Source organism: Calliphora vicina, chromosome 2, assembly GCF_958450345.1.
Source record: "Calliphora vicina chromosome 2, idCalVici1.1, whole genome shotgun sequence".
Taxonomy (NCBI): Eukaryota; Metazoa; Arthropoda; class Insecta; order Diptera; family Calliphoridae; genus Calliphora; species Calliphora vicina.
Window position 1 is genome coordinate 74,275,138 of NC_088781.1, and position 11,816 is coordinate 74,286,953.

Below are 11,816 nucleotides of genomic sequence, written 5' to 3' on the forward strand. Positions count from 1 at the left end.
CTGTAAGTGTCTCAACTGCTACCTCAATATCGTCCCTATTTTCAATAGTGGGCGGGTTTGGTAGAGACCGAGAGAGTACATCACTCTGCAACTCCCAATTGGTCTTTCTCCTATTTAGAATGGTATTATCACTCCTATAAGTTACACTAATATTGAAATCAATATATAGATGATCAGAAAAAGAGCAGTCGCCGGAGACAGCCCAGTTATTAATCATACTGTGGTGCTCAGCACTCACAAGTGTTAAGTCTAGTACATCACTTCTGTTTGTAACAATGAAGGAAGGTTCTGAACCTCTATTAACTACTTCCAAACTACTATTAAGTATGAAACTGAAAAGACTCTCACCTCTTGTGTTGGTGTCGCTGCTACCCCATACAATGTGGTGCGAGTTAGCGTCAGCACAGATAACCAAAGGTATCCTGGACTCATTCGCCTTTTTCACAGCACTACGGACATCATCGTTTGGTGCATGCTCCCCGTGGTCATGCGCCATGTAGCTGGATCTCAGCCATAACAATTAGTTATCATTAGTTTCCCATGAGACTGCTACTGTATCTTCATTGCTGTAATCAGACAGAATGAAGATTTTCAAAGAGCTTTTAGCCATTATACATGATCTAATTTTACCTGCGCCTTTAGCGAAGTAGAGCTTATAGCCCTTCAGCGTCCGTAACCTTAACAACTTTCCAGTCTTGAGTTGGAAGCTGTGGGTTGCAGCACTGAAGGATCTCCAAGATCTCCTCCGTGCTAGATGGCTCAGCTGGTATTTTAGCTATGGATCTAGGCTTTCGGGGTATCTCACTCACAGATACCACTTCAAGCCTAGACCCCGGCCATACCTCACCCAGTGATGCGACGGCAGTCTTTAGTAGCAACGCTGAGCGTTCATCTACGCAAGACATAAGTTTTACGTGACCTGGTACCAACCAGCGTCATCGCATTGTGGAGGAGTGCCTGGGTTCTCTTTGAGAACTTTCCAAAACACCCCTACCAGTTTTTGCTTCACCATATCCCAATTCAATTGAGATATGGATCCGTCATTGGCACTCCGGTCGATAGCCGCCCTGACAAGACTGTCTTTGACAATCTCGCTAAAGGACTTAGCTAACGACCTTTGTGTCGCTTTTGGCTTTTTAGGTCCCGGTTGCTGGCTCTTGGCCGCTGTATCCTCCTCTGAACGTTGCCGTTTAGGCCCCGCTGGTAATTCAGCAGAAGGAGGAGCGGTCTTGAGACCAGCAATATAGGCTTTCGCCCAGGAGAGTGAAGCTTGTTGCTCCTTAGTGAGATCCTCGACTTTTTTAGAGCCAAGTGCCTCAACAAAGCGGTAAGCGGAACGCCTGGTGGTAGCAGCCCTTCTAGCAGGGTTTTTATGCCTGGGGTTAGTTTCAGAGCCGGAATTGGCCAGGGGTGATGCGTCTTCAGGACTGGAGGATTCCTTCACAAGACCTGAACGCACAGTTGGCATATGGGAAGCATCCGTGTGGGGCGACTTAGTCGCTTCCCCCTTAGAGGCACCCGAAACAGGGGGTTTAGCCGCCTTGGCGACTTGGGCTTTAGCGGCTTTGGAGGTACTTGGAGAGAAGTCCAGAGGTACCTCGCCGCTTAGATCACTACCACCTATTGCTTTAGAGGTGAATATAAAAAAATGCACAAAAACATGAGATTTATTGATTTTTGTCCCAAATTTTAAGAACCGGCTAACCGAGTGATAACCGGATAAACCGGTTAACCGAAAATCAACATTTTAAATTAAACGGTTTCCAAAAAATCGAAATTTCGAAGAAAAACCGGGTTTCGGTTAACCGGTTTATAAACACTACTTTTAGCTAACGGTGCTATACATATGACCAATATTTGTAAACTATACCAGCGTTGCATATTTAATTAGATATCAGATTTGCATTTTCAATAATTTTTTTTAGCGACCGTTGGAGTTTTAATAATACTAAAAGAATTATTAGTGGTGTGCCACAGGGTTCAATTTTGAGTCCAACACTCTTCATGATGTTTTTTAATGACTTTACCAAAATATTAACTATACCTGAATCACAAATTTTCATTTATGCTGATGATAGTTATTTTTTGATTAAACATGATAAAAGTTTTAGCATTCTTAACCACTTTACAAGAATCACATAAACTGGTATCGCTGATACCCATTAAATTTAAAAATTTCCTGTCATAATCATGGCCAGATAATAATCGATTTATAATGTTAATCTCACCAGGATCAAGTGAAAACCCTCGATACCAAGGTTTCAACGGAATTATAGAATTCATTGAGTAAAAAAAAATTATCTTTATTCTGAGAAATATCAGAGTATCTGGAATTCCATTCTCCCAACAATTTTTTTAAAATTTGTCATTCCAAATTACAAAGTGTAAAAAAACTTGTCAAAAGGTCAAAGGGAATCCCGCAATTCCTAAAAATTTAGGCGAAAATCCTAAAAATTTTATTTTTTTGATCCCAGCTTTGAGATTTTAGAACATGTGGCCCAATGTTGAAATTTTGATAAAAAATAGGTCACATTCCGAAGGGCGTAGGGGCGACATACTCGAAAAATAGGACATGTTTTTTATACCAAAATGTTCTTCGTAAAGATACCTTATAGAAAAATATAAAATTGATATACGTTCTTAAAGAAAGTGTATCTATATATATAAAAATGAAATGGTCCATGTATGTAATGTCATCACGTGAGAACGGCTGGAGCGATTTTGCTGATTTTTTATTCGATTCGAAATTTTCAGGAGTTGGTTTGTAAAGAAAAAAAATTGCGGCTTAAACCGGCTTTTTTGATTCCAGTCAACTGTAATAAAAAAGCCCCTAAAGTATGCAGTACAAATTTAGATATTTTATTTGCAAATAAATAAGAACAGGCAGGGTTGGAGAAACTTGACGAACTAACATTAGTAATTGCTACCGGGCGAAGCCGGGGCTGTCAACTAGTTTTTAATAAAAAATAGTTAAGTCCCCTTTTCGCCCAAAAAAACAGCAAAAATATACTATTTTTTTTTAATATTTAAATTGAAAATAGTTTATTTTTGGATCTGTAATTGATATTGCTCTGAAATGCACATTATTCGTAATATAGTTATCTAACCTACAAACAAATTCGAGTCCATTCGGTCCAAAAGTCCGACCTATATTTTTAAAAAAGTGGACCAAGGTATGGCAACATTTTAAAATTAAAATTTTGAAATGCCTATAACTCGGAAATTATAAGAGATAAATAGCACACTTAAACATGTTTTTTAAAGACCTAGTGCTTTCCAAAAATATAACTTTGAAACAAAAAATTGCACGTGTTTAAAAATTTTACTTGTCAAAAGTACCCTAATTTGAGCCTCCATAACGCCGCCCCTTGATCATTTGTAGGGCCCATTTTAATAACTTTCTTTTTTTTTACTTTTTATTTATTTATTGAATTTGCCTATATCATTAGGCCTAACAATAAGTGATTAAATCTTATAACTAAAATTGAAACTAATTGCTCTCTAAAGAGAGCATTGTTTGATGCATGGACCTCATCTTAGCGGGGTGGTAGATCTCCTCTACAAAGCCTTGATCTGGTTTGGCTCTGTGCGAGAAGCCGAGCAAGCGGATTTGGGTGTGATTGCAGTTTCAGTATATATTTATCGCGGACTTTCTTAAACTCATCCTTCACTAGTGGCACTTCCAAGTCCCTGTGGATGTTTTCATTTCTTATGTACCATGGTGCACCCGTCATGGTCCTAAGAATTTTCGACTGGGCCCTCTGTATAAGCTCAATACTGGAATTACTGGCCGTTCCCCACAATTGGATTCCATATGTCCAAATTGGTTTTAAAATGATTTTATACAGGGTGACTTTATAGTCCAGGCTTAACTTTGATTGGTCACTTATTAACCACTGAAGGCTAGATGCTTTTAACTTCATGTGAAGTCTCTTGGTTTCTATATGACGGCGCCATGTAAGTCTTCTATCTAAGTGAATACCAAGGTATGTAACATAATCGGACTGAGGTATATTAACATTGTTAAGTGTGACAGGTGGACAGCATCCCCTCCTCAGTGTGAACGTAACATGTTTGCTTTTTAACTCATTTACACGTATTCTCCATTTGTTTAACCATGTTTCCACACATCTTAAGTAGCCATCTAGTATACTAGATGCTATATATGGGTTTTCATGCGAGCTAATAATTGCGGTGTCATCAGCAAATGTAGAAATAGTCAATTCATCGCTCGTAGGCAAATCAGAGGTGTAAATCAAATAGAGGGTAGGTCCAAGAACACTTCCTTGTGGTACTCCTGCTCCAATCCTATATTCTCTTGTCACGTAATCATTGTACTTAACTGTAAATATACGGTCCGATAGATAAGATTCCAATAGGTGGCAGCAAACATTTTATTTTATATACCAGGCCTTTGTGCCATACTTTGTCGAAGGCTTGAGCGTCATCCAAAAATATAGCTGAACAATATTTCTTTAATTCAAAGGATTTTCTTATCTCCCCGGTTATACGATTAACTTGTTCGATTGTTCCGTGGCGTTCCCGGAAACCAAATTGATGAACTGGGATTATATTTTTCTCATTTAAAAATGGTATGATTTTCTTTTGGAACACTTTTTCGAACAGTTTCGATAAGCAAGGAAGCAAGCTTATTGGTCTATAGGAGGATGGTACGGTCAAGTCCTTACCTGGCTTTGGTATCATTATTATCTGAGAAGTTTTCCAATTTGTCGGAAAAACTCCATGTTTAAAGATCACATTAAATATTGTAGACAGCACAATTATTGCCACACTCGGTAGGTTTTTAATCATAGTAGGTGTAACAGAATCATTTCCAGCATAGCTGTAACTTGTGAATAAAATACAAAATATAAATATTTTTTATATTATTTTAGTTTTTGTTTCCAATTATAAATATTTATATTCCAAATTATTTATTAGTTAAATAAAGTATTTGTCTAATTTAATAATAATGTTTACAGTTAAATTGATCCATATTTATATCTTTTAAAACCAAATAAATTATAAATATAATCATTTTATATTATTTTAATTAAATTATATTGATATTTTTTTAGAAAATAGTAAAATTTTATATATCCAAATAAAACAAAGTTCAATAAAATTTAAATTTATTTTATTTAGATACAAAAAAAATCAACTAATTTCTTTGGAATATTTATTCAAACAAAACACAAAAAATTAAAATTATTCAAACAAAAAATTATTGAATAGAAATAATTCTAATAAAACTTTAGAAATATTTTTATTTCTCACAAATTTGAAATAAATAAATTTATTTTTCCAAAAATTACTGAATAGAAATAATTCTAATAAATGTTAAAGAATATTTTTATTTCACAATACTACTGATGTAAAATGTCTTCTGATTGCATTCTGAGTTGAAAAAGTTATTTTCAAAACGAATTACAAATTTTTTCAGACCCTAATTCTCTGATAACTAATATTCTATTTTTAAAAACTACTACTTAATCATTGATTATCACTGGAATATGAACACAGATTTATGGTTTCAATTGGAGGTTTATTATTAATTTAAATTGTGAAGAACAAAATTCATGAATAAAAACAGTTTTTAAAGTAACTAGTTGTGCAAAATGATCGTCTGACATGGCATTCCTCCTAGGGCTATTTATCGTTGAATTATTTTTGAGTATTGTTTTTGTTTTTTCATAGCAAACGAAGGATCTTTTTCATAATCATCGGATGAAAAATCTTCATCGTCCGAGCTAATTTTCACACACAAAAATATTTTTAAAATTGTTAAAAAATTTGTTGTTAAAATATTTGACTTTATTTTCACAAATAAAATTATTCAAAGAAAATTTCTATGAATAAAAGTATTCTAAATTTTTTTGTTGAATATTTAAATATTTTTCTTTTTTTTGGAGAAATAAAATTATTCAAAGAAAATTGCTTTGAATAAAATCTATCAACAAATTTTCGAATAAGTAAAATAATATTTCATTTACAACTAGTTGAATAAACTAAATTAATATTTAATTTTTACTATAAAAATATAATTTGAAAATAATTACATGTTTTTATATATTTTTATATTACATGTTTTTTTAAAATATTTTAAAATCTATTCATTATATATTGAATAAAATACAACTTATTGTTACTAAAATACAAATAATATTAGTATAATTTTATGATTGTTTATTCAAAACTTTTAAGTATAATTTATTTAATATCGTATTCTATTTAAATCAAATAATATTTATTGCTTTATATTCTAAATAGATATATGATAATTAGTATCCTATTTTGAATAATATAGAATGATTTCAATATAAATTTATTTTTTCAAATATAACTAAAATTCAAAAATAATTAAGTTTTTGGAAATATTTTGAATGAAAATATTCACAATTTACAGCTATGATTTCCAGGTTATTTTTTTAATATTATATTATCCTTGATTACTTCGTTAATGTCTTCTGGGATTATATCTAATATGTCATCATTAGATAATGTTGACACAGGTGGCTCTTCAAGTTCAAAAACAGTAGTTGGCGAGTTTGGTTGAAAGATTGTACTTAAGTGATCGGCAAATATTTTAGCCTTTTCCTCCGTGCTTTCCTTAAAGGGCTTTGCCCCTCTACCGGTGGCTTGATATTTTTCGTTGCCTTCCAAAGGGAAAAATTTGTGTGTTTGGTATTTGTTAAACTTTGAATGTAATTTCTATTTCTGCGATCCTTCTCTAATTGAAGGGCTTTTTTCAGATTTTTACTAGCAGCAGACAGCCTCTGCTTTGCAGCAGGTGATCTACTTTGTTGCCATTCTCTTCTGAGTTTTCTCTTTTCTAAAAGAAGTCGTTCAATATCTGAGTTGGCAATGTGCATATCAGTTTTAGGAAATATTTGACTCATTGAATGATTTAGAGCCGATACAATTAATGACGTAAAGTCATTGACACTTTTATCTACATCTTCCTCATACTGAATACAAAGATCTGTGTGGATATGACTGCTTATATATTTTTTATATTTAAGCCAATTTGTTTTAAAGTAATATGTTTCAGTATGAAATTTTGAAATGTTAGTCCTCCCGTAATAAGATACTATAATTGGGGAATGATCAGAAGATAAATCATATGACATTTCTGTAGATATTGAATTTCGATTAATATTTTTTGTTATGGCAAAGTCTATGAGATCAGGAATTTTTTTAGGATCAGCAGGCCAGTATGTTGGTTGTCCAGGGGACACAATATCCAGGCCATTTTTGCGATCAACTAATTTTTTATAAAGCTGTCTACCTCTGGGATTCATTAGTCGAGAGCCCCAGTAAGTGTGTTTGGCATTATAGTCGCCACATGCCAGAAAGAATTCTTCAAACTTCTCCTTGGTCATTGAAAAGCGTGGTGGGCAATAGATCGCGCTTATATTTAAATCTCCAGCAAAGCTTTCCAGATGAATGGATGTTGCCTGCATATAGTCTTTTGAGAATTCATCTAGGGGATAATGTTATAAACGATTTCTAATTAAAATACCAGTGCCACCATGTGCCTTACCATCACACTATAGGAAATTTTCCCCATTTCTTGGCCAAAATGTAAAATTTAAAATTTTGAAAAATACATTTTTTATGCTTTAGTATAAATAAAAATATAACAAAGTAAACATATATTTTTAAATTTTGCAAAAAAGTTGATTATTTGTCACTTTATCAGTTGTTTTATGTTCGATTTCTAAATAAGTTTTCATATAACGATTGAGTGCAGCAAATTTTGATACAATTTCTAATAAAAGTTTTCATAATAAATATATAGAGTTTTTAAAAATTAAAAAATGGAAAATAATGCTGAAAGTGAGTACTTTATTAATATATAGAGAAATCTTGGTGAACTCGGCTATTAGACCGATTAAATTGGAAAAATTAAAGTGACCTTACGATTAAATAATAAAATTATGAAACTGAATTTTATTTGGACTTACAAAAAAATGTTAGCAGATGTTAGTTATAACATCATAACAGTTCTATAGGACAGTCAATTACCTACAGAATTTTTCATATTTCAGCTGCATATATTTGCATACTTTTTCAAAAAACGCATTTTTTTAGGTAAATACAGTGTGAAAAACTCAGAATTATTTAATGTATGCCATGAGAAATATGGTGAAAATTAAAAAAGAGCCGCTATATATGCATATTTCTTGTCACATATTGATGAAAGTGACTGTTCAGAAAATCTAAATCAATGTTTAGAGGAGCAGTCACGAATGTTTTGTGCATTCAAGGCAAATTATTGAATCAACTGTGCTTCCCGTTGAATGCTTCGGTGAAGACGCCTCTGAATCGCGTCATAAAATATATAAATCTGATAGATTGTTGCATGCACGAAAAAGCAGCCGTGTGAATAATTTGACCGACGTTTTTAATAGAGAATTGGATACATCTGATCCTTTCATTTCCAGTATTTCTCTGAACAAACGGATTAAAAAACAGAAGAAATTAAAGCTTCCTACAGAAGTAATCCATATGCTCAAATCTTATCCTATTTCTTTAGAAAATTACCAAACAGATGAAGAGCAATCGGAAAGTGACGATGAAGAAATAGAATCGAGCGTGCTTTTGAACCCTTGTTTTTTAAATATGGTTGATAATTTAGAATTAGAAAATCAAATTAATGAATAAATTAAAATTTTAAACATAACTAAGTTTGTTTTATTTTCAAAAGTTAACTACACTCAAAAAACAAAATAGAAGAAAAGAGTTTAGGCAAATACCTAAGAGTTACAGGTATGGACTGGATCCAGGAACATACAACCCTGTAAACGCAGTTTGGAAGAAATTTTTAGTTAATTTTATTTTTATCTTTGAAATTTTTTTTTCAGTGTATGGAAAAGTTTTGATGGTCCCTCCCTCCCTTTTAAGAGTCTTCAAAAATTCGAATCCAAAAAAATTATTTAAATCGGTCCAGCCGTTTGGGTGTAATTAATTATGGCCAAAAAATGGGGAAAATTTCCTATAGTGCATCAGGATGATTTGTACAGTAGAATATATAACCCGAAATATAAAAGTTATACCTATTGGTAAGATGAGTTTCCGAAACCAATAGCACGTCGATGTTTTTATTCTGCATGAAGTGGGATACCTCTGATTTGTGTTGGTTTAAACCGTTTGCATTCCAGAAACATAGTCTCAAATAACTCATTTTTTTGTTAAGAGGATTTGTATCATTTGGTTCTGCGCTCTTAAAAGCTCTTGTATTGTGTTTTGCATGGATGACATAAAGTTTGTCATATTTTGATTAAGAGAGGTAATATTCCAGGCTGCTGGTAACCCGTTCTCAAAACATTGGCATAAGAACCTGCTACATTCTTAGGCTGATCAATTTGAGTGGATTGTGAATTTAATTGTGTTGAGGCTGCTTGCTTGTTCAATAGCGGAACTTCAGAATTGACTGGTGGATAGGTGTTTTCAAATTTGTAGGCTGGTACTTCAGATGTTTTCCCTCTTATTAGCTTTTGCCTCTCTCTTAATCTGTTCAATAACTCCTTATAAACTGGGCACCCGCGGTAGTTGGCTGAATGATCGCCACCACAGTTACCACATTTTCTTCTGAGACCATTCTTTAGAATATCACATTGTGATACAATCATTTTTAGTATGTCCAAGCTCTTGACAATTGCCACATTGAACAGGACGATTTCTTTTAAGAGGCTCCTCAATGGTTATTCTACGATTTAACAGATATCGTTTTGAGTAAATTTGGTGAGTTTCATTTCCCCTCAATTTATTTTTTTCTGGTTCCAACTCGACTCTAAACATTGGCTGAGGAATTTTATCTTTGTTAAATATATTAACTACAGCTCTTACTTCGTAGCCCAATTCTTGCAGGGCCTCCTTGATATCATTAGTCTCAACACTGGACTCTATGCCTTTAATAACAACTGTCAACCCTTTACTACTTTTCAGTTGATAGGTATAAAAATTATTTTTATTATCATTTAGGTATTGAGAGATTTTTCTATAAAAATCCTCAGTGCATACGACTATTTTCGCCTCTTGCACACCGCCTTTTCTTATTGGAACAATATGGAAATTATTTTTTCCAATGAGTTCAACAAATGTTTTGACCAAATTATTCGAGCTGGACTCACGCAGATATATTGGTGGTGGCTTTAATGATTTCTTTTCGTAATTACCATCTTTTACCTTTAACTTATGAGGTGGTGGTAAATTTTACACCCTCTCTTCATTTTTTTAAAGTTTTATCAAAAAGGCTTGCGAAATAAAGTGCCTGCATTTTTGTTTCAAATAACATTTTGCTTTCTTTTTTAAATTTTTTTAAATTAAAATTGTTGTATCTTATTGTTAAAAAGCAAATATTAACGAAAAAATATTTTTTAAAGTGAAATTTTTTGCAAAAATTATAAGGTGTAAAATTTACACCACATCTGTGACTATGTCAAAAATTTTCACGTCATAAGTTAAAGGTTTATACTCTTATTATTGTCCTCGTTCAAGAGTGCGAAACGATTGCCTATCAAGGGATTATCAACTATTTTCTGTTTCTTGACAGACGTTCCATTATTTTGGGTACTTAAATTTATTTTATTAATACTTACATATCTAATGGCGTTTTCTTTTCTGACAAAAAATGTTGCCAACATATTTTGCACAATTTATTAAAGGTTACTCATACCCTCATAATGTGCTACATTTTTAACGATCACAAAAGAACAAAAACCATTACCATTTATGCAATTTTCTTTTATGTAGCTTTAAAACAATTTAGCGTTTTTTACTTATTTAGCGATTTTAAAACCATTTTATATTGACGATTGCTTTAAATTCTCTGGTGTGACTGTGGTTCATTGGTTTCGAATTCCATTTTTTGTGTTATTTTATTTTAAACGTCGTCAAGTTTTAATTTGTTTTATCAAAAGTATAATTTCTTTTTAGCGATTATAACGCTCATTGAGCAGTTACAGAAAGAAAATTATCAACACTGATAGTCAGCTGTTGTTTATTTATTTCTCAATTTGTTAAAAAGAAGAATTTGGCGCACTTTAAAAATATTAATATTAAAACAAAAAAGTTTATTTATTGTAAATAAATTACAATATAATACAGAAAATGGAATCCGAGAGCTCTGATTCACCAACAACACCTACATACAAGAGAATTCAAAGTAAGTAGAAAGTCTGATTTATTTATATATATAAAAAAATTATAAAATTATGTTTTTAGTGTGGACAGATGGAGAGACTAGACAGCTCTTGGACTTTTATGCAAATTACATGGCTGATATAGGTCCCATGAAGAAATTTAAAACAAAAAAAGACATGTGGATAGAAATTGCGTCAAAAATTTCAGAAAAAACTCCCAAACAATGCGAGGAACGTTACAAAACTGTGTTAAAAAGAAAAAAAGTGGCAGTAGAAAATAATAAAACATCTGGTTCGAAAAGGAAAAGCATTGATTTTGAAGAAGAATTAAATAAAATATCTTTAATGGATGACTCCATCGAACCGGAGGTCCAAATAAGTAGCCAAATGTGTGTAAAGGTGGAAAAGAAAGGAATTGAAAAAACTGAAGAGACAAAGGTGAAAAAAGACAATCCAAGATACTTTAACAGAAATTGCAGAGAAAAGAGAGGAAGCTAGAGAAAGACGACACCAAGAAAAAATGGCCTTACTCCAAAAATTATTGGGAGAAAAATAAATAATTGAAGTGAAAAACATTTTTTCAGATGCGATTAATTTTTAACAGTACAAATTATAATTAATACTTTTTTGTTGTCCTACACTCAGTGTACCCTTTTATAGAATAAAAAA

At 32.4% G+C, this 11,816-nt stretch overlaps 1 protein-coding gene and 1 pseudogene across 1 annotated transcript in view; both read left to right on the forward strand.

The window, feature by feature from the left end:
- The window catches only part of Cand1 (Cullin-associated and neddylation-dissociated 1), a 188,145-nt gene that overhangs the window by 103,050 nt on the left and 73,279 nt on the right, over positions 1-11,816 (forward strand). The gene's annotated exons all lie outside the window — the stretch shown is intronic.
- LOC135952572 (uncharacterized) lies at positions 11,116-11,775 on the forward strand (annotated as a pseudogene).